This window comes from Eptatretus burgeri, chromosome 9 (assembly GCF_056783735.1).
Source record: "Eptatretus burgeri isolate ZD-2024b chromosome 9, Ebu_testis_v1, whole genome shotgun sequence".
NCBI lineage: Eukaryota > Metazoa > Chordata > Myxini > Myxiniformes > Myxinidae > Eptatretus > Eptatretus burgeri.
In genome coordinates this window covers 11356710-11381709 of record NC_140969.1, presented here as the reverse complement: position 1 = coordinate 11381709, position 25000 = coordinate 11356710, and the positions used below count along the sequence as shown (strand labels likewise).

At 41.4% G+C, this 25000-nt stretch overlaps 1 protein-coding gene and 1 pseudogene across 1 annotated transcript in view; one reads left to right on the top strand and one right to left on the bottom strand.

Annotated features, from left to right (window-relative positions):
* Positions 1 to 25000, bottom strand: part of POT1 (protection of telomeres 1) — a 278625-nt gene that overhangs the window by 173318 nt on the left and 80307 nt on the right. The gene's annotated exons all lie outside the window — the stretch shown is intronic.
* Positions 1 to 25000, top strand: part of LOC147019531 (protein FAM200C-like) — a 97186-nt pseudogene that overhangs the window by 3721 nt on the left and 68465 nt on the right.

The following is a 25000-nucleotide window of genomic DNA, read 5'->3' as shown; positions in this document are numbered from 1 at the left end:
ATCTGGATCTGGACATGAACCAAAATCGAATCAGCTTGCTCTTATCACCTAACCAACTCATCCACCTAGTTATGTGTGAATACGTCCGGTAACTTTCTGAGATACCATGCTCACAGGCAAACAGGGGTCGAACCATGATAACCTCTGGCCACCTTCGGCAGTGGAGGTAATTATTTAATTTTGGCAATATTATTACAAATTTGTTCTGGAAATGCAGGACATATTGTTCAGGTTCCCTGATACCAAATGAAAGATGGCTGGACACTGAGCAAGCGAAAGATGTTATTTCACCGCAATGTGGATATTCTAAAAAATAATTGTGGAGAAACTTTAAAATGGCGGTTGTAAAATATTAACAGTTAAGCAGCTTAGGCCCCTGTATTCATTCCTTGGTGAAGAGCACTACACACTGGATATCCTCCGATGTGACTGCTCCCTTCTACGTGGCAAATCAATCTAATCCATGATACCGTGAATAAATATTTATTCCTCTATTTACACCAACCTGTGCAAAGTTTATGCTCCTTATAATCACACAATCAATATCAAATGTCCACGCTCATGGTCATACTGCAGACATGGGACACCAAGGGTCGGTCTGACCTTTCTTCCACAAGGCAAGACATCCCAGTTCATCGTGTGAAACTCCCATCATTAAATGGCTCTCACTGACCACGTATCGCTCAATGTATTTGCATATCAGCCCACATCGACGTGCTCATACAGTTGAATAATTCACAAACTGGGCTGTATTTATTTTTCCTTGTCACGTACTAACTGCGTCCATTCGTTGTATAATGAGCGATGCAGGTAGTTTTCAACCACATTGTCATTCGCTGACAGTTCGATGGAAATGAGAGTGGACAGAGGGTGAAAAGAGGCTTTAGATTTGAATGCAAATTGGGAAAGCGATGAAAAGGCTAACGTTTGCCAAAGGTTATGTCCCAGACCTGGAATGACTCAAAGCCAATGAATGAATTTAATTATAAAAAGGGAGGGGGCAGCCTTTGCCACCATCACTGCCACAGTGCCATCCACAGAGGACCTTTGGAGGACCAAACCCCAAACCGCTGCATCCCAGTTTGTTGGTTGGGGGGGGGTGGGGGGGAGGAAGCTATTCGGTAATTAAAAACAAGAACACAATCCACTTGAAATTAAGCTTCCATAAATAACGGAATGGGCTATGGCACAAGACTTACAACGTATTAGCAAATAAACAAATGTTAGAGGTGTTCCACATCGAAAATGTCAAACAACCCATTTTCCTGCAAATATTTACTTAGCCCGAGCAACCTCATCGGCTCTTTGTGAGAGGTTATTTCTCAACCACTGCTGATTTTGAGCCACAGCAATGTGCTGGCAAGCTTTGGCAATGGATAGCATGAATGGAATGCTATGAACTGCTTTTGTTAGGGAATAAGCAATTACCTAAATTTGGTTTTTTTACCAATTACCAAAACAACAAACACATCAACACAAAACAACAAACACATCAACACAACACCACATAGACATAAATTTGTTTCCACCTGCTGGTCCTAACGAAAGCAACATCGCAGCCCCGATATCGGAGGCCCCTAAATCTTAAATTTACGATGGTCTCACATTTACCTGTTGGGCATTATCTCCCGGGTTTGCTTGACGTCGGGTGCACCTTTATGGCATCTGCAACTTCCAAGCCTTGTCGCTACATATCATCAGCGTGCTTCAGATGGTCAGCACTGCACGAGATGGGAACTCTTATTCACTTCTGTCTCGCACTGAAATCGCTAAATAAATCCTTCTTAGCTGTGAAAATGATAACTCAAACGCTCTCCAAAGGCAATGGTCCACATCCTGAATGTTTGACGTCTTTCCAGGAAACCATTAAAGCTCAGAAAATCCAACTTGCTCCAACAATGTCGAAAGAATTCTTATGCTACTGGACTGGAAAGTACAGGGAAGCAATGCATTTCACTTTATATACTGCCACACACAATATACGAGCAAATATACCAACACTCCTATCTTCCATAGTGCTGACAGAATGTCCTAGAGGTACCACACTTGCCTCTAAGCCGTCGAGCCTGGGTTTGAATCTCGACCCGGCTATAAACTGTTATCCTGGTGTTTCACAGGCAGGGTGATTCATCATTGTGTGTGCTGTTCCTCAGATGGACGTTAAACTAGATGTCCCGTCTGCTAACATGAGTTGATGGACGTTAAAGATCCCACGGTGTCCTTCGCGAAGAGTAGGGCTATCACTGGCAACTTGAACAAACTCCGAATTCCTGCTTGGACTGTGGGTAGCAAGTGGTCTAGTATTCTTGGAGGTTCCTTAACACCAGGTTACACTGTTTGCTATCTTTGAGTGCAGTTGCTGTCTTGGCAGCATATTCTTCATGATGAACAGTTAATGACCTGATCGTTTGCATGTCACCTTGCGAATGGCCTTCTTTACTTATGAAGGCCAACCAACACACACCTTCCATAGTAGGAGACATCCTTTCATTGCTTTGCTGCTGAAAACCTCAAATGCCTTTTTACATCGTAATGATGTGGAGATATCAAAAAAAACATTGGACAAAATTCAATTACTCTCCCAACATTATATGTGCTTGTTATTGGACTGTCCATTCATATCTACATCTGAATATATTTTCTTTCTATCCCCACTTTCCCTTTCTCATGTAAAATAATCTATCTATATAATAATACACTTGTTTGTCCATTCACCTGTCCATGTGTAACGCTATTTTCAACCCATTGGTTGGACAGCTTGCCTGATTTCACCTACAATTTCAACCTGATGAAAAAAGTCATATGACCACCATATTGATCCGATGCGAAGCCAAATACATCTTCGGAGTTGTCATAGTCACAATAGCCATGCCCTCCCAATAAGTTTTCCCTTCAATGTAAAACGACCAAGGCGACTGTTAAAAGGATCATCAAATATCGAAAGGGTGGAGCCTATAGGTGTCATTGGCCTTGTTAAGGCCACAGTAAGTATCGGCCTCATGCTTCAGTCCTTAGGCTTCAGGCCTTTGGGTGAGTGCAATTGGAATCTATCTGAGCTATATAATTATGATGTACAGTATTATGTATGCACAGAGGCAGTGGGCATGTTTTTGCTTCAAACCCAAGTTTTTCTTTTCAGAAGTGTTTCAGGCAGCAGTCTGTTGCCTATACACCATCCAAGTAACTGTGTCATTCTCTTGAGCAAGGGCTTTTTACCATGGAGGTCCCGCGGGTTCTTGCTCCTATTTCCGACTATTTTTTCTTAAACACATGCTGTCATCGAGCTACTTCAAGTGGGAACAATTCTGACAACACTGAATCCACTTTTCATTGAAAATACGAGTAACAGCCGCTCCCTTCAGGAGCAGCCTGGCGGAGGAGAGGAGTGCAATGGTGGGAGGGAGGTGTATATATATATATATATATATATATATATATATATATATATATATATATATATATATATATATATATATATATATATATATATATATAAAAAAATATATATATATTGTGCCTGAGCTGATAATCCCCCTATCTGCAGCAGGGGTCAGTAAACCACTTGCACTGCAGCATGTGTGCAGGCAAAAATTGTGAGTTATCTCCTGCCCCCACTTCTCACAAGGGGAGGAGATTTCTTTTTATTGTGCCCATCATCCAAAGTGCTACCAACACGTATGCAAATTATTTTATTATTCTTCAATAGGAATACAAATACCATGGATAAACACAATAAAAAGTATGGTTCGTGGCTGGATATACAGTAGATGCACTTTCTCCATCCATATTAATAAATGTCAATGTGTGTGTGTGTCAGTGTGTGTGTGTGTGTATGTATGTCTCCTCCATAACTCCAAAACCATAAAACCTAGCAGCCTGAAACTTTGCATGTCTACGAAGGGAAATCCAAGGAAGTGCAAGAGTGAAAACTGGGTGTTTTGGTGAATTAAAACGCCCCTTTTGAAGATAATTAACGGCCTTATTTAATCATATCCTGGGTTACCTCACTGGGGTCTGAAACCGCCATATGTTTTGGCCTGCTCAACCATGCGTTGATTTGGAAAAGGCTGCATCGTTCTTAACGATAAAGTTCTTTTTTTCACTTTCCTCACTCACATTATTGAATGCCTGTTCATCATTGCTTCAAATTGCTGTGTACATTGCTTTTGCAAGTACTTCAGTTTTCCAATTAGGAGCTTGAAGCAATTTCATACATTATATGATGCAATTTTCCACGATCTACTCTCACAGACTAATTAAAGTATATCATCAAAATATTATTTCGGTTTTGAGGATTGGATATCATTCAGACTAAATAAGCGTCGAAATCTGGAGTGAAATTTGATAATAATTTCAAGAAATAACGAGTCTTATAACTAAGCCGATATAGCTATTTACTTTAAGCAAGCAAGGCAACGGTACCTCCTCCATACCTACACAAGAAAATGTGAAATTTCCAAAGCATTAACCTTATCTTTTTCTGCTGTTTGGAGAATTATATTGAATGAATAAAAGATTTAGGAATGTGCCAAAATTAACCAGCTTCATTGGGCTGGTTTCATTGAGTGCAACAGAAATAACTCAATTCATTGCAACTGAAATAATTTGTGTTCATGTTAATGTAATGTAATGTAATGTAATGTTTAATTAAAAAAAAAAAATATATATATATATATATATATATATATATATATATATATATATATATATATATATATATATATATATATATATATATATATATATATATATATATATATATATATATATATATATATATATATATATATATATATATATATATATATATATATATATATATATATATATATATATATATATATATATATATATATATATATATATATCTCAGACACACCTCCTGACTGTTATGGTGAACATCGCAGCAGATCATGTCTTACACGGTAAAACCGCATAATCCACACAAAACAACCATTCGTCTGCCACCCAGACAATTGTTCCTGCTAATGCAACCCATTCAACCAGAAGGCACGTGATGTGACCAATGAGAAAATCGAAACAGGAGTGTGATGAGCACTCCGCTGATCCCCATTGGACACAGTCCACAGCAAAGCGTCGCCTCCAACACAGAGACCTCAGCCCGGTGACTGTCAAACAGACAAAGATAATCTGGTCATCATCAGTTAACCATCAAACGGAACGATTGATCCGAATTTCAGGCCTATTTGCCCTCATCAGGATGGCATACCGATAAATATCTAACTAATGATGACCCGCATTTGTCGTTTATACATCAAACAAGTCCTGACTGTTACGGTGAGAATCACCGCAGATTATGTCTCACACGGTAAAATCGCATAATCCGCACAAAACAACTTTTATTTGGTGTGAACTGTTTCAAATGGGGATCGGCAGAGTGTTCGTCAAACTCCACATGTTTCGATATATATATATATATATATATATATATATATATATATATATATATATATATATATATATATATATATATATATATATATATATATATCATAACACAACATTCTCTTTCTCGATCCCACCCCGTTCTCCTGGAGTGTTTAATGACAAGTGGTGAGGTGTTGCTCTCCCCCCCCCCCCCCATTTCATTGCTCCCTCTCCTCCTTGCTCTCACCCTTCCTTGCGTCCCCTTTTCCTTTCCTCCACGCTGCCACTCCCCCCTTTCCCAGAGTGTATGGTGACATTTGGTGAGGCGTCGCTCTCCCCACACCCCCCTTCCTCCTCTTCTCTCCCTCTCCCATTCCTCCTCTATCCACCCTCCCCTTTCTTCCCCACTTAATATTCCCATCAGCGAAGTGAAGGATTGTATTTGCTAGTTATATAGTATATAAAAGATGCCTGGTGTAGGTGCAGTGGTTAGGGCAGTGGCTTTGGATCCAAAAGGTCCTGAGTTCAAGCCCTGTTGAGCCACTGAATTAATACACCAGGGGGTTGACTCAGCCTGTCATCCTTCCAAGGTCGGCAAAGTGAGTACCAGTGTACTGGGCCGGTGTATACCCCGGTTAAAATAGGTGTACCATATCCCTGTGTCGTAAGAGGCGACCAGGGTTGCGTCAGGAAGGGCATCCGGCGTAAAACATGTGCCAAATCACTATGCGGATCATACGGATGATCCGCTGTGGCGACCCCTAACGGGAGCAGCGAAGGAAGAAGAAGATAGTATATAAAAGATAAAATAAAACTGTACAAATTGATGAGTAGTTGTTTTATTTTTCCCCATGAACGCAAAGCAAAGTGATTTCCTGCATTCTTCCAGACTATGGAGGAAATACTGGGACAAAGTCGTCGATATGTTGTACATTTGGATCCCAATATGATGCGAAGAGGTCATTTTTGAAATCCTTCAATGTGAGGGTTTTGTCGTTTTGGAAGTGCTCCGCTCCAGACAGGTGTCCCATATTCCGTATGGGAATGAATATTAGTTTAAAATAGTGAACGAGTCTCGGGGCGGTAAACCATGACGTCTCAAGAGATGTAACATATGTGCAGTTTACTATTGGCATGTTTCTCAATATTTTCCACATGAGGTTCCCAATTAAAATCATTACCTGCACCACCAAAGGTGGACGGAGGTCATGTGTTCAACCCTGTTTGTTGGTTTGTCTGTCTGCCGGTCTGAGCAGGATATTTCAAAAAGGTTATAGACGGATTCGGATGAAACTTGTTGGATAGGTTGGGTGTGCAACAAGGACAAATTGATGACATTTTGGTGAAGATCCGGTTTGGGACACTGAAATTTTTTCAGTCATTCTTCCCCATTGACAGATAGGGAAAACATGATATATATATATATATATATATATATATATATATATATATATATATATATATATATATATATATATATATATATATATATATATATATATATATATAGCATGATATTTCAATACGTCATGGACGGACTATGACGAAACTAGGTGGATGAGTTGGTTCGGAGACGAGAACAAGCCGATTCAATTCTGGTTCAGGTCCGGATGCAGATCCGCCTATCAGTGGGATACAAAATGTAAACTAATCAACCTGGTGGAGAAATACACTCGACTGAGTACCGTTCTAGTTACCTCCGCCACTAAAAGTGGACCAATGTTATGTTTAAACCTTCGCGTCTGTCTCTGTCTCTGTCTCTGTCTCTGTCTCTGTCTCTCTCTCTCTCTCTCTGTCTCTCTCTCTGATATCCCAAAAAGTCGTGGACGGATTCGGACGAAACTTAGTGGGCAGGTTCGGTGTGTGACAAGGATGAACTCATTCAACCTTGGTGAAGATCTGAATCCAGATCCGGATGCAAGAATTTTAAATTCTTAAAAAGTGATTCTTCATCATTGAGAGATGGGGCCAAAAACAATATATATCATGATACTTCAAAATGTTGTGGACGGGTTATGACAAAACGTGGTGGATGAGTTGGGTCGGTGACAAGACCAAGCAGATTCGATTTTGATTCGGGTCTGGATCCAGATTCGTCATATCAGGGGAGGTGTGCGCTCTTCCGAGTGCCGTTCTAGTTATCCACATTTTTCTTTCTTGCTGTATTAATTTCTTCTGAAACCAATAGCTATTCTTCCTTCCCACTTCCTGCATTCATAAAACGTGTGATAAAGCTCAAGGCGATGGGTTAGCTTGTATGGTTGTTTACACAAGGTATAATATCCTGTGCCTTCGGGAACCTCGGGCTGTATTCATGACTGAGGAGGCGGTGTTGTTCACAGATGTGGCTTTCCATGACAAGTGCAAGATTTGTCACTCGGCAGTCTGCAGAGAATCATCTTTTGTACAAATCCAATCCCTTGCCTAAGATATATCATTTTAAAAGCAGCTTTCAAGGTTCAAGTCATAACAGAAGAGTGCTTCTTGAAACTGGATGATTCATCAAAAGCAGAGGGAGGGATTAGATTCCCTCTCTCAATATTTTTGTGGAGTTGGCAAAGACCGTGACATCCTAAGTATAGCTGTAAAAGCGATGGTTTGCCATTTCCTTCCCAGCAGTTGTTGGGGTAGGAATTGGTACATGGGGTCGGCGATAGCTCGCCTACTCTTCGTGAAGGACACAATGAGATCTTTAACTTCCACCAACTAATGCCATCAGACGGGATGGCACACATTGATGAATCACCATGTCTGTGAAAATCCAGGATGAAAGTTTATAGCAGGGTCGAGATTCAAACCCAGGCGAGACAGCTTAGAAGGTGAGTGTGCGTAACTCTCAGCCATCCTGTCAGCCTGGGACACACACACACACACACACATATATATATATATATATATATATATATATATATATATATATATATATATATATATATATATATATATATATATATATATATATATATATATATATATATATATATATATTTATTTCTTTTTGACATTTTCAATGCAAACAGCCTCAGATATTTATATAAGATGAGACTTATTTGAGCCTGAAATAATAACAGCCACTGTGTACATATTTACTTTTTCAAAGGTTTGTATTGCTTCGAAAACAACTTCAACTCCTCTTTTGTTGAACGCAAGTTTTTCAGTATGATATCACCTAATCACTTACATATCTCCACCATATGTTGCCAGCACCTTGCGCACAATTTGAATTTCTAATGTGGTATGATCAATAGCTTTCCAGAAAGATGGTAACAGCTGCCCATATGCACGGGAGAAAAACTTTGGTCTTTATGATGGAAGCATCATATCTCTTTCTTTCTCTCTTTGCTGCTGAAGTTGAGGATATTTGCATGAATATATTTTCTGGCAGAAATTTTTGAGCGTAATGAGACGGAAGAACAGTGAGAGGCAGCTTTCACCTTGTCTTACTCTTACAGGTTGTCACACGTTTAAAAATCTGTTATAAATGGAATCAAGAGACTTGCTATTCACATTTAGATTTTGATTCAACATTGTAACTGTAGTTTGCAGAGTGTGTACGGTTGTCCCACCAGGGAAATGTGTGGAAGAGGAGATGAGGTGCTTGATTTGGCTTGAGAAGCTCCATTTAGCCATAAAAAGCAGAATACCTCCTGACACCTGAAATCAATCCTCCTGCAAGGTCTTACAAACCACTCAAGGCCTCAAACAGTTTGTGCTGAACCACAATGGAGCCAAGAGAGTGGCATTTATACATTTTGCGTGGACAAAAGAATCAGGTAATTCTTGTAATGTCTGTTGCATTGATTCGGTTTCCCAATGAACTTGTTATATCGATTCTCTCCTTATACTTCACATTCATCAGGATCCTGGTACGGTACCCCCATCTCCTGATGGTCCTTCATTGCCCTTTGATTCTGCTTTGAACATGCATAAGCAGGCTAGTTTGGGTTTATCCTTGGCAAGTAAGGGAATGTTTCTCTCCTCCAAGTAGTTTTTTTGTGCGAGGGCGGTTCAAGATCAACATGAACTTTTCAATCAACAAAGCGTACACGGAAGTTGAATCTTCTCATATTTATGAAGGTATTCCCCTTCTACATATATATGTTTGTCCCACTGATGCGGAAATGCCTTGATGCCATATGTGTGTCGGAATGTTTATGGATGGGTACCACTGCCATTTCAGGTGAAAAGCGTTGACGTCTTCACAATTGTTAGATGAAAGAATATCGTCATGTCACCCAGATCTTCTTGAAATGTGCTGAAGAGATGAAAATCAAATGGTGACAAAGTCTGGAATGTATGGGGGATGATTTAGAACTTCCCAACCCATCTCCATTGGAGTAGTACTGGCCACTTTTGGTATTTGAGGGCAGGCATACCTTGAATGTGGTTGACGTCTAAGTTAACCTCAGCCATTCGTGAGAGAGCGTTTGTCCACATCGTCCATAATTTACACTGTGAGGCCTATGGGATCAACTAGCATGCACGAGGAGCCTTAGGCACACTTTGACAAAATTATACAACATAACCATAACCATTTTATGTCTCATTTAACCATGAAGTGAATTTTATACCTTGAAGGCAGGTTATGTCCAAGTTAGCCATGTTCATCCTTCAGAGTGTGTTTGTTCCTCACCTATATCGACTCCAATTGATTTGGTTCATTCGATGGCATTTAAAAGAGGGTGACACTCCGTGACTTGTTCTGCGATATGGGTCCACCTCGACAAATATCCCAGTGAAGCTCTGTGTTGTTAACTTATCCGTCTCGTTTGGGGATGCATAGATATTGCATCGAGGAACATGGATGGGTCAGGTGGAGTGGAGAAAAGGGGATGGGTATTGAAAGAAAAATATTAAGAAGAAGAATGGTGGTGGGGAAAAGAACCAAGCGAGTTTGGAAAGAACTACAGATTAGGAAGAGAATTGGTGGGAAGAGAAGGAAAGAATAGGGACAGGTCGAGGGAGAGGTGTTTTGTGTTCGTGATATTTAGATGTCCTCTTAATGAACCGAATTCTAAACGATTTGTACCAAAAGGCAAAGATCACAATCTTAAGCCGAACAAATGAAAGCTTATGCACATAAATCATATCCTGTACATATTAACCAATAGAAATACAATTGAATGATATACAGCAGAGAGATCAAACATTATATTATGGGGTTTAATGCTGGTACCCCGACATCCGATGAGCCACGATTCAGATGGTACCACCAAATAAGCCATCTACCCCTCACCCCACACTCCCAATTGCACCTCCACCGGAAAAATTAAATACATTTTTTTCAAGTATACCTGGGACATAATTTTATCTTGTATCAATTCATCCACCTGTAAATAATTCATCAAGCATATTCAATGGTCTGGCACCCTGCCCTGCTCACCAAACTCTTCCTATGGTATCCAAGGCCATCTCCACTCATGGCTCGCAGGCTTCCTTCTCCTGTCGCAGTCAACGTGTGGCCCTAAATGGAGTTCTCTCATCCCCTCTTCCTGTCCAGGCTGGAATTCCTCAAGGTAGCGTTCTGGGCCCTGTTCTTTTTCTGGCTTTCATCAATGATCTCTCCGACTCTGGAAAATCCTCTATATCTCTTTGCTGATGACTCCACCCTCTGCCGTACCATCCGTCATCCCTCAGACCGGCAAGCAGCAGCTTCTTCGCTCACTGCGGATCTGGATAAAATCACAAACTGGTCCAACACGTGGAACATGTCTTTCAATCCAGACACATCACACTCTCACTGTGTCTCTCCAAAAGGACCGTCTGCAACCCATTCCCTATCTTCCCCTATTCCCTAGTGATTCTTTGAGTGATGAGATGGTGGATGACAACTTTCCGGTCACTCTCATCAATGTTTTTGAGTCTTCATTTACTTTCTCAATAATCCTCTTGAAGAAGTCCTTTCGTTCAAGCTTGTCTCACGATCTGCCATGATCTTTCCTGTGAAAGCCACATTTCCAACCTGGCCTTCAAAGCCAGTCGCCGACTGGGAATCATCCATCGTGCAGTCTTTCCTTGGTATACCTCCTGATGGAGTACTGCTCTCCCCTCTGGGCTGGTGCTCCCACCTCTCATCTTTCTTGACTTCACGCTGTGGAAACCAAGTCATTTCAGATCATTGGTATCTCCCACGATGAGGCCGAGTCTTTGGGCCTCTCACCGCAGGCAGGTCGGTGGTCTTTTTGTCTTGTACCGTCTCCTCTCTAGCCTCACCCCCCCCCGCTCTGTCGGAGATATGTCTCCTCCCCAGCACCCCCCCCCCTCATGTTTCTGCAGGGCGCTCAAGGTCCGCCAGCAACCCCTTCTGGTAAAACTACAAAATCAAGAATCACTGCTCACCTTCACTCTTTCATTCCCCTCTTTCCACACCTTTAGAACAAACTCCCACACTCTATTCAATCTCACTCTTCCCTCCAGGTATTCAAAACACCTGTTCACCACCGTCTCTTAACTTCCCCCATCCAAATCCTCAATCTTTTCTACCCCCGTTAATCCACACCAAACCCACCTCCTTCAAATTCCCTACTTTCCTTTCTGAAAGTCCCTGTAATGTCCATCTTGTATACCCCGTGTTCCCCACCCCATCCCTCTCCCTCTCACAGATCTCCTCATGTCTCTGTTCCCCACTGTTTTTTCCTTCCCTCTCCCACCCCTCTTGTCTCGGAATCCCCTTGTTGTATATTCTGTGTGTTAGCTCTCATCCGAGCCTCGACAGTGTATACAACAACAACAACAAAAAATGTATGCGCTGCTGCAGCTCACCAGTTCTTTAACACTAAGTTTTAACAGCAATGTCGTGGAATGGCGAATCGTTTGTATGCATGAATCTCCATCTTGAATCATCAATCATAGCACTGGTTACAATTTTCAGGAACACAGTAACAACAGTGTACCCATGACTATGACTGAGTGTTGCGAGTTGACGTTAGGGATTATGTACAATCAAAATTTGCATGACTTTGTCATCAATGCAGATGGCAAGGGATCCCTTGAGCCATGATATTTTCTAACTGACGTAAGCATATGGTAATGACCATGTCATGGGATGTGAAAGACAGGCCTGTTCTACACACAAGCATGAGTAAACCACAGGTTCAATTAGCCATTTCATAATTAGCTTCCATGAAGTTTGCATCTCTTGGCATGACTGGCAATTGTTACAACTCCACAAATTGATTCGAACAAATGCTGCTTGTTTGGAAGATTTTAGAAGATATTGAAAAGAGACAAAAAGGGAAAATTAAAAAAAGTTTTTAAAGATAAATGGCCATCTCTCATGATCGATTTGTCAATGGCAGCAATGGCAGACATCTGCTATTTTATAAAATATCTTTGCAGATGTCCACCTCTATCTTGTAATCTCGAAAATGTACACGTTCTCCGAAAAGACGATGATAGCTTGATATCAATCAGACATAAAGACTGTAATGGCTTCGTGGTTTGGGTGGCTGGCTTGGAATCTTAGGGTCCTGAGTTTGAGCCCTGTTGACTGCCAAATTAACACAGGGTAGGGTTGACTCAGCCTGTCATCCTTCTGAGGTCGGTGAAATGAGTACTAGAGTACTGGAATCATGGCACAGCATCAGCAGCATAGTTATGCCGAAACAAAATAAAAGTTACCCAGCAGCCAGGCCACCATACACAAGAACAGAATCGTATATTCTTTGAGTGATGAGATGGTGGATGACAACTTTCTGGTCACTCTCATCAATGTTTTTGAGTCCCTCAACTGTAATGAATCATAAATAGCATCTTGAAAGTCAGATAAGTACATCATTTCATTTTCTCATTTACGTTAAGAAGAAATGTATGTATGTACATGTGTATGTATATATATATATATATATATATATATATATATATATATATATATATATATATATATATATATATATATATATATATATATATATATATATAGATTGCTACGGATCTGGAAACCATAAGCATTCAACATACAGATGTCCCAAAAGTCAGTTATGTCGTTAAGTATGTGTGTAGTCAGATCCCTTTCCTTTTGTCTCGTGGGAGAATCAAAGGCGTGCGTTGCGATTTATTTTTAGTTCGGATATTAAATCTTTACATCCAACGAACCCTCCAACAAGCCATCTAACAACCATCCCATCTGCATGACCCCTCGGCCCATCACGATCCAACACCAACCAGCTGCCTTCTCGCACCCTGACGTGCCAAGGCAAGATCTCACGGTTCCGGTTTCTCGGCTCCCACGAACGTTGCAACTCTTTCACGACAGCCTTTGCAACATTGATACTGTTACTCGTCAGGTATGAACCCGCATGGAAGAGTGGCTGGGGTTTCCCGGCAGCGGCCGAGGCCCCGCCCCAGAAAGGTATGCCGGAGGACCCTGTCCAATCAAAGGCCAACAGCGAGGTGTGTTCACCAAGGTCCCTTCCCGCTGGGGGAGGTCCATAAATTCCTAAGCACTCTCTGAGGCAGAGGTCTTTTTGGGGTCTTGGAGTTTTTGGTGGGTCTTTTTGGAGAGTTTTGGATGGTTTTTGTTGTCACGAAAGGGGTTTTTGCTGTTACGAAGGTCGTCGAGGCGGCAAATGTGACTCTGCTGGCCCTCAACAAGGAAGGAAAGAGTGACCCGACTCCCCCTCCCCCATTGTCAGGTGCCGCAGCACAGAGTACCCCCTTTCTCCAACGGCCATGTACCCAACCGAACTCTGACCCCCAGTTTGTCTCTCTCCTCAGCTGTGAGGGTCCAATAAAGAACTCTGGGTTTCTTTTCACTTGTGTGTGTGTCTGTGTGTGGGCCCGTCTTGAAGTAGAACTGAATAATAAGTGTTTTTGGATCATTGTAAATACTTCTTGCATATTTGCATTGTCTTGCTTTGTGTCCTCATTTACTGAAAATAAAACTTGTTAGAAATGTTCCCAGTTCGTTTCCGTCCCTTGTTGAATTGGTCCAGCATGGTTCGGATCTGAGTTTAGGCGGGGTTTTATCCCCGATAATCCGTTCATTCCAGCCAACACGGCTTTGGCAGTTTCCGCTCGGCTGCACCCGAACCAGAGTTGGTAGTCGGTAGTTGGAACTCTACCACAGTCAGTAGAGTGACCCGCTTCGAGCAAGACGTGCCAAGGGCGTGGTTTCCCCGGTAGTCAAAATCGCGTAGTTAATTAGGTAAATTGGTTATAGACAAATAGACCCTACGCTATGCAGTTGAAATATTGGCGACCACGGTCGGTTAAACGACCCACCGGCTCGCAGAGTTATCCGTGCGAAGGTCTACAATTCCGGGGAGTTTGATGGGGGATGACGCAAGCTTTCCCCACTTGTGGTCGTTCTCGCCACCGATCCCTGGCCCACAACGATACATACAGTTCTGGAAAAAATTAATCGACCACTGCAAAATTTTCTGTTTTTCTGGTTTTACTAATTATAGGTATGTGTTTGAGTAAAACGAACATTTTTGTTTTATTCTATAAACTATTGACAACATTTCTCCCAAATTCCGAATATAAATATTGTCATTTAGAGCATTTATTTGCAGAAAATGACAACTGGTCAAAATAACAACAAAGATTCAGTGTTTTCAGACCTCAAATAATACAAACAAAACAAGTTTATATTCATTTTTAAACAACACAATACTAATGTTTTAACTTAGGAAGAGTTCAGAAATCAATATTTTGTGGAATACCCCTGATTTTCAATCACAGCATTCATGAGACTTGGCATGCTCTCCACCAGTCTTTCACATTGCTGTTGGGTGACTTTATGCCACTCCTGGCACAAAAATTCAAGCAGCTCGGCTTTGTTCCGATAACAATTCCGTTCCGATAACATGTTCTGAATGTTCCGATCCGATAACAAGTCCACTGCTGTGGACTCATCCAAATCCCACCACCGCTGAATCCTTGATGGCTTGTGACCATCGATCTTCCTCTTGATCACATTCCAGAGGTTTTCAATGGGGTTCAGGTCTGGAGATTGGGCTGGCCATGACAGGGTCTTGATCTGATGGTCCTCCATCCACACCTTGATTGACCTGGCTGTGTGGCAGAGAGCATTGTCCTGCTGGAAAAAGCAATCCTCAGAGTTGGGGAACATTGTCAGAGCAGAAGGAAGCAAGTGTTCTTCCAGGACAACCTTGTACGTGGCTTGATTCATGAGTCCTTCACAAAGCCAAATCTGCCCGATTCCAGCCTTGCTGAAGCACCCCCAGATCATCACCGATCCTCCACCAAATTTCACAGTGGGTGCGAGACACTGTGGCTTGTAGGCCTCTCCAGGTCTCTGTCTAACCATTAGACGACCAGGTGTTGGGCAAAGCTGAAAATTGGACTCATCAGAGAAGATGACCTTACTCCAGTCCTCTACGGTCCAATCTTTATGGTCTTTTGCAAACCTCAGCCTGGCTCTTCTTTGCTTTTCATTGATGAAGGGCTTTTTTCAAGCTTTGCACGACCTCAGCCCTGCCCCTAGGAGCCTGTTTCGAACCGTCCTCGCCGTGAACTTCACCCCAGCTGCCGTTTGCCATTCTTTTTGTAGGTCACTTGATGTCATCCTGCGGTTGTTGAGTGACATTCGAATGAGTTGGCGGTCATCCCAGTCAGTGGAAAGTCGTTTTCGCCCTCTGCCAGTCTGTAGCTTTGTTGTCCCCAATGTCTGCTGCTTGACCTTGTTCTTATGAACCGCCGTCTTTGAAATTTCAAGGATGGAAGCAACATGACGCTCACTGTATCCCTCTGCCAGTAAAGCCAGAATTGAACCCTTCTTTTCCTCACTCAAAACTTTTCTTTTCAACTCTTTTGGCATGGTCAATAGTTATTTTTTTGATTCCAATTACTTTTGAGGTACTACGAGCACTGTTTTTGCCATCCAAATGGTCCTATTGCAAGAGGATAGTGATGACCACAGCAGTGGTTTTTATTCACTGCTGTGGATATCACACATATTACACAAAGGTCCAGGGGTACGTAGGTATCGCGATTCGAGGCGCGTGACCCGAGGCCTGTGCCGAACCAGCCGGCGTTATAACCCTGGAGACGGCGGTGGTTAGGGTGGCGCCGAATCTGTAACATTTGGCTGTCGAGAGTAGGGTGCGAAAACCCAAACTGGTTACGGACAGTGCTTGACATCACTCATCCAAATCCCACCACCGCTGAATCCTTAACACTTGGGGGAATAGACCCCGGTTACAGACTGGTTTTGTCAGAGACCGAGCGAATTCTATCATTCTGTAACCATTTTGGTTTTTATATCCAAATAGAGCGGATCGTTCCTCGGCGCAGCACAAATTAATTCAAAGCGGCAACTTCATACGAATCAGCCAGATTTATTGGGGACACATCGGGGAAACACAACACAAGCAAAGCATTCACGACAATGTTATAATTAATCTATAACCCGTTCTTAACTAGGGAGCTACGGATTACGGGTTTCGAAGGGGGCCCTAACAAGATAAACCTTAAACAACATGCAGACAAGACATGGACAGCATGCAGACAAGACAAAGAGTACTTGGTGATGTTTCATGGATGAGAGGAAAGTGTCATAGCCTGAATGCGGCTCGTGAGAAGCCGATGTCTAGGGAATCAAGCGCCAAAGCTCAAACACGCCGTGTGGTAAAGTGGCGCTCGTCCTTCTTCTCCCGGCACCGCTTGCGCACGCAGCCTCAGCGCGTTCCGTCCCCGCGCAAGGTCGACGGCACAAGACCGTCAGATCGATGGTGGGTTTCAGCTGACTTCTCACAAGGTCCAGCATACAAGTCCAGGCCTGGCCTGTCCATCAGAAAGGCCAAATCGAGGTGTTGGGCTCCGCAGGCGGATCGACAAACGTGTCGAGCCATGAGGTGAGTAAGGACAGAGGCCCCGTGGTTAGACGCAGGTTGAACCTGTCGATCACCTCCTCATAAAGTCTATTGCCGACTCACACAGCAGCCAGCTCCTCTCGACGCAGATTGCAGCCTGCCACTAGTCGTTTCTATACAGCAGAAAATCCTCACTCGACATTCAGACTCAGTTACTCCCTCGGCAGATGGCAGACTCGACCCTCAGGTTCAGGCCGTTCCTCTCTTACAGATCACTGAGCACACGCACCGCGAGTTTCTCCTCCAGCCGATCGCAGACAGACCTCTTGCCGTGCCTCCTACTGCCAATCACCCGACTCGACACTCATCGTTTCTCTTACTGCCAAAATGGCAGACTCAATGTGCAAGCAGTTTCTCTTACTGCCAAAAATGGCAGACTCGGCGTGCTCAGGTTCAGTTTTTCTCCTAGCAGATCCACCACTGCCTTTCCTTCGCTCGCTCGCCTCGAAGCCCACTGGCTCCTCCCTTCAGTTTCACTCCCTTCTCCAGGCCACTCCCTCTTTATCGGCGCTTGTCGCCTCGCTGTTTCACTTCCTCTTTTCAGCGCTCGTCGCCTCTCAGTTTCACTTCCTCGTTCTCGGCGCTCGTCGCCTCTCAGTTTCACCACCGCCTTCTCTAGGCCACTCCCCCTCTCAGCGCTGGGCAGCGACTATTGTCCGGAGAGAGGAAGGAAGAATAAGAACCTCTCAGTCCACCACCAATGTACGAACAATAAACAGCCTTTTACACCTCCCGACACACATGTAGCGTCCATTTACCGAACAACCTGGCTAAACATGCATTTAATGGGGGATCTGGGCTAATCCTATATTTAATAACACACTAAGGGCCATTTCCGCAACAATATATATATATATATATACATATATACATATATATATATATATATATACATATATATATATATATACATATATATATATATATATATACATACATATATATATATATATATATATATATATATATATATATATATATATATATATATATATATATATATATATATATATATATATATACATATATATATATATATATATATATATATATATATATATATATATATATATATATATATATATATATATACATATATATATATATATACATATACATATATATATATATACATATACATATATATATATATATACATATATACATATACATATATATATATATATATACATATATACATATACATATATATATATATATATATATATATATACATATATACATATACATATATATATATATATATACATATATATATATATATACATATACATATATATATATATATATATATATATATATATATATATATATATATATATATATATATATATATATATATATATATATATATATATACACACACATTCCTCCATCTGAAGATGCTGCATAAAGCAACCCAAGAAGACCTACACAAGGTAGGTGCTATGCTGTTCCGAACCCTTCCCAGAGTTCCTCAACAACTATAAAGACGTTCACACATAGTACACACATGAGAACATATAGTACACGCCAATTTGTTGTGGATTTCAGAATCGGATCCGAGTGATGCACAAAACATCCAGGTCCTCAGACAATTATTTCCAGTTATCAATTCAAAATAACAGTTATTTCCAGTTATCAATTCAAAATAGACCCATTCCCTTGTCTGGTGGGATTTTAACTTTATGATGTGTTCGAGAAAGGTAGAGAACAGGTTCCCTTTCTTTCCTGGGATAACCTTTTTAGGTCATCTCTTCGAGCATGACCTAATAATATGGGTGTTGATGTCCTTCGACCCGTCCGTCCGTTCACAATGAAGTTGAAGCAGGAAATCTGGTCATTAGTGATCCCCATAGAGGTCGATGAGATGTATACGATGGTATGACTTTCAAGGTCACCGAAGGTCAAGATCAAGGTCACGAGGCCTTTGAAGTTGCGAAAATGACGATTTTCAAATTCTATCTCCTCCGCCATTTCTCAAGCGATCTTGAATTTGATTGTAGCATATAAATCTATGGGACAATATCTAAATTTGCTCGGGCCGGATTTTCGATATTCGCTTTCGTGTCACGTGACTTCAAAGTTGGCAAAAAAAGGCTAAAATGACGATTTTCAAAATCTATCTCCTACATTTCTCAAGGGATCTTGAATTTGATTGTGGCATATGAATCTATGGGACAATATCTAAATTTGGTCGGGACGGACTTTCGAATTTCACGTCACGTGACTTCAAAGTTTGCAAAAACTGCCCTACCTTCAGGAGGCTATATATTCTCTACTGGGCATGGTAAAAGTTAGTGAATGGTGTCCTTGCATAGCAGCTGACCTTGTCTTTCATGTCCATTCGAAAGAATACCGATATCTTCGAATACGTACACGTCATGTGACTGAATTTTGCGAAAACTGCTTCATGTAGTTGCAAAATGACGATCTCCTCCTACATTTCTTAAGTTATCTTTAATTTGATTGTGGCATATGAATCTATGGGACAATATCTAGATTTGGTCGGGCCGGATTTTCGATATTCACTTTCGTTTTCACATCAAATGACTTCAAAGTTGGCAAAAAAAACCCTCCTGACCCGAGAACATTACACCCGAGTAACAGGAACTCATGCTTGTTTCTCGCAGAGATGACCGTCACTCCTGCACGGGTGTATTTGTTCTCTTTATGACACGTTCATGACATATGATTTTATATAATATAATTTATATAAATAATACTAGCTTTATACAATACTAGCAGGGTATGCTTACACATTGTGTAAGCATACGAACTGTACTTCTCCATTATCTCTGATTGCTCACCTGCATTTGATTTTTCATTTATTTTCTTCATTATCTCCGCCACAGAAGGTGAAGGAGGTTACGTTTTCACCCCTTTTGGGCGGTCGCTAGACTACCCTTATTCTCAGTTTTTCCGTCTGTCTGTATGTTTGTATGTATGTTTGTATGTAATGGACAGCTCTGGAGGCCAGAGGAGTCAACCGATTTTGATGAAACTTGACAGGTAGGTTCATACCAGAGTCTAGTTGTATGCTTTTGAGCACCGTTGCTATGGACACCACCGTTGCCTAGCAACGGGACTTTGAAATTTTTGAAAAACCCTAAAAAATTAATTTTTTTGAAAATCTAAAATCGGCTTCCGCGCTTTTATGCGCACTATAATCAACCACTTTGTCAAACATTTTCAGCCCGATCCGTCAAAAACTGTTTGACTAGTATGCAATTATGTAGCGACCACCCATGTCGCCTTCAGGCTTGTCTGTCTGTTTGTTTGTTTGTGTGCAGGATATCTCAAAAAGTTGTGAACAGATCTGGATGAAATTTGGTGGGCAGGTTGAGTGTGTGACAAGGACGAACTGATTAGATTTTGGTGAAGATCCGGATCCGGATCCGACAACTAGGATTTTTAAAATGATTCTTCACCATTGAGAGATAGGGCCAAAAACGATTTATAGCATGATATCTCAAAAAAGCGCATTGAACTGTGCATTTTTCATGAGGGACAACACATTGAACATGTTATGCAATGTCATTGAACATTTCATGTATTGGAATGTAATGTCAATAAAGCATTTATAATGTATTTCGCCGATGTTTCCAGACTTTATGTCCACCCTATATGTCACCCGGAAGGTACCGATCTTTAATATCAGTCACTGAGTCACTGAGCTAGTCAGTGGTTTCAAAGAGCTTTATATTTACATTAATGTATAAAGCTCTTTCTACCCACTGATTGACTGACTGACAGTGATATTAAAGATCGGCACCTTCTGGGTGATGTAGAAAGCTGAAATTTTGCGTGCTGATGGACAACGAAGCCAGAACACCAGAAAAAAAATAATCACAGATACATCGGAAAGCATCTGTAAATTATAATATAAATGATTGAAAAAACAAATGAAAATAAATAAATGAAAAATCAAATGCAGGTGAACGACCCGAGACAATGGGGAAACACGGTTCATATATATATATATATATATATATATATATATATATATATATATATATATATATATATATATATATATATATATATATATATATATATATATATCTGCCAGGTAGCTATCATTTTGTTGGGGCATGATGATGTCACTGATGCTGTCTGTTCTCCGATACCAGTACATCGATATTCATTTCACTAACCTCTGAAGGATGACAGGCTGAGTCAACCCCACCTGGTGTTAATTCAGCAGCCAACGGATTTCAAACCCAGGACTTCAAGATCCCAAAACAGCCATCCTAACCACTAAGCCAACACCAGGCTATACACACACGTGTTGAGGATAACGCATGAGCAGGTGCATGTTTTCTTTAAATAATAAAATTAAAGTGCAAAGTGAACATTTAAAATGGGTCTCTGGGTCAAACTGTTGCACCAACAGAATGCTAATGCACGACCTTTGCGCGGACTGGTGTGGGTGACATAATTACTCAACCATCGGATTGAAATCAAGTCGAGACGATGGAACCGACATCTCCTTTTGGAATTCCATATTATAAATGCACCTTAAGGAATGTCTGTCAAATTTAAATGCGACTTGTCAGAACATGTCACTGACATTGGCAAAAATTACAATACTACCAATGGGCTTATAAATCGCAATGTCCCTCGTATTGTAACTATTATGTTGGAATCTGAATATCGTGCGATACATTCAAATGATTAATTATTTGTATTCCTTCTCTGTCGAATACAAATCCTTTCTCAGGAGAGTACAAAGCAGAGTTCTCGAATCAAAAAAGATATCCATCCTTCCTTACGGGAAGATGGAATGCATAGCTTCCATGTTATTATGTGAAAAGGCGATTCCATCTCCGTCCCTAAGGGCTTCATCAATGGGATTTGAACGGCCTCTAGGCAAGGCACACCATTTCATGACACTTTTTGCTGCTAGAGATTTGCGAGGATCGCTCCAGGCCTCACACCTGCATAAGGGCCAAGACTGAGGCTGGTCTTCCTTGACCCTGCAGCACTTGGAGGCAACAATTCCTTCATCATGTGTCCCATCGGAACAGGTCCAATTTTTCCAATTCCTGAAGAATTCCATTTCTAGTGGAGAATGGGCTATCTTTGGTTGGTAGAGATATCTTTTGATTTGAGAACTCTGCCTCGTACTCGACTGAGAAAGCATTTTGTATGCAGCAGAGAAGGAATAAAAGTAAGTAATAATTATGTCTACCGGACACGGACGGTGGTGTAATGGTTAGACAATTAGAGTGTCCGTCTGCTCCGAGTCTGGTATGTTGGTGGTTCAAACCCCGGCCGAGTCATATCAAATACTTTGAAAATGGTATGTGCTGCTTCTTTGCTTGACACTCAGCATTTAAAAGGATAGAGCATGGACAAGCAGTGCTGGGAAGGCAATGGCAAACCACCCAGTGTAACCCTTGCCAAGAAAGTGCTTCGGCAGCACAAACGCTCTGTAAAGAGTACGGTACACCAAATCAAATAAAATATGTCTCACAATATTACTATTGTGTAAAAGTGACAATACCAGTAACAGAGCAATTATCATCTAGGATAAAAGGGGAGCGGAAGGGGGGAGCAGGGATGGTGGAAAGTGGAAGATAAACTAGGAGAGAGAAAAGTTGGGAAGAACAACTTTGAAATTAACTATTCCACACCCAACCCCCCCCCCACCCTCCCACACACACACCCTCCCTCCCACCAACACACACACACACACACACACACACAATTACAAGTTGTTGTTTCAATGATTTAAATAAAAAAACTTCAAATTTTATATTCTCCGCGTATTTTTAAAATCTCAAATTTTAAGTGACAAAGAAGCTCAGCGGCATTATAAATTTGGCTATGTCCCATTGTGGATCGAACACGACTTCGATTCGGCACAGTGTCGATGTACGTACGGGCAGTGCATATAACCACTTCGATGTGATGATGACAATAAAAGAGCAAACTTAGAGCAAATGACCTTTTTTTTGCATTTCAGCAAGTTTGGAATGAGCAACAGTAAAATGAAAAGTCGACGCAACAGCAAGAATCACCTCGGTCCAATCTATTTAAGTGGTTATAGCGAGTGTTTGCTGATATCATTTGACCAAACAGAAAACACCAGGAGGCCATGTTTTGGAGTGTCATGCTTTGTAGGCAGAGATGGGACATAAATATGCAGGCCCTGCTGTCAGTGGAAGCAGAGGCGCTGAGCATGCCACATAAGGCAGTCCAGGCTTCCTACCATGCCAGTGTGATTGCTCTCCACCAGGCAATACAGGCCCCCCCAGAGTGAGTGTCAAGGCCCAGGAAACTTCCTGCAGCCCTAAATCCCAAAGGCTCTGAGCAGTAATTAGGCCATATGGTGTAGGCGAAAAAGAAATCTGCTAATTAACCAGCCGCAAACGAGGCGAGAGCATGGTCACTGCAGGAATGAAACAGAAGCAGTCTGAAAAGAGACTCCTCACTTGGGCTCATTAGCGGAGTAATATGAAAAATGATTTGCTGATGGCTGGGACCCACAATGCCAGAGGAAGAAAGGCTCTGCCAAGCACATCTGTCATATCCTTGCACAATGCTCGCTGTTATCATGAGATTTACCCAAAAAGTAATTTGATTCTTCGCAGACCTTCTCTGTGAAAATGAGTTAAACACCACCAATCTTGATTGCCCCGTTACAAATGGTATCTCTTTTCATCAAAGAAAATGCACCAGAAATCACTACCGCTTGCGTATTCCAAACCGAGTTCTTGAGCGTTAAAGATCCTCAAATTTCCACGTGGGAAATTGATAGTTTTCATTTCGGGAAAGCCATTGTCGATTCTTTTGTAAAACAACCACGTATTGCAATGCAATATTATATTGAGATATTTACACTGGAAGAAGGGAATGCTACGAAAGATGTGACCTGACAATTTGTGGTACAGGGTAATACATTCTGATGCACAACGGGATAGGATAAATGTGAGGAAGAAATCGTTTAGAATATCGGAAAAAAGATCTGCACCGATTCATCACCCAGCCCTTGCATATTAAAAACGGGGGAATTATGCATCATGCTACTCCACCGGTTCGAGTCTCTGCGTGACATTTAGAGACTGCCGCTAAAAATCACATTTTTTGAATTGTTCATCAAATGTAGACTCTTCTGATTGTGTTGACAAACTGCCAGAAAAACAAAGCCATTTCTCACGTTTTTCCTACTCTGAACATCTATTTTGAAGGAGACAGTGGCGAGGCTCCTGGAGGAGCGAGAACACAGAACAGACGAGGACATAACAGAATGAAACTAGAAGGACACTCGGTAGAGCGCATACCTCCGCCACATAATGCCTGATCCACAAGAACATATCGGGCCCAATACATTTTTGAAATATCATGTTATGTATCGTTTTTGGCCTTATGTTATCTCTCAATGGTGAAGAGTCACTTTAAAATTTTTAATAAGTATCGCATCCAAATCCGGATTCGGATCTTCACAAAAATCGGATCACTTCATCATGGTCACACACTAAACGTGTCCACCAAGTTTCGTTCGAATCCATCCACAACTTTTTGAGATATCGTGCAATATATCATTTTTGGCCCCATCTCTCAATGGTGAAGAATCACTTTAAAAATTGTAGTGGTCGGATCCGGATCTACGCCAAAATATATTCAGTTCATCCTTGTCACACACCCAACCTGTCCACCAAATTTCATCCGGATCCGTCAACAACTTTTTTGAGATATCCTGCACACAGACAGACAAACAAACAAGAAGAATATGTCGTGCAGAGCATGATATTTGCAAAATCCATAAA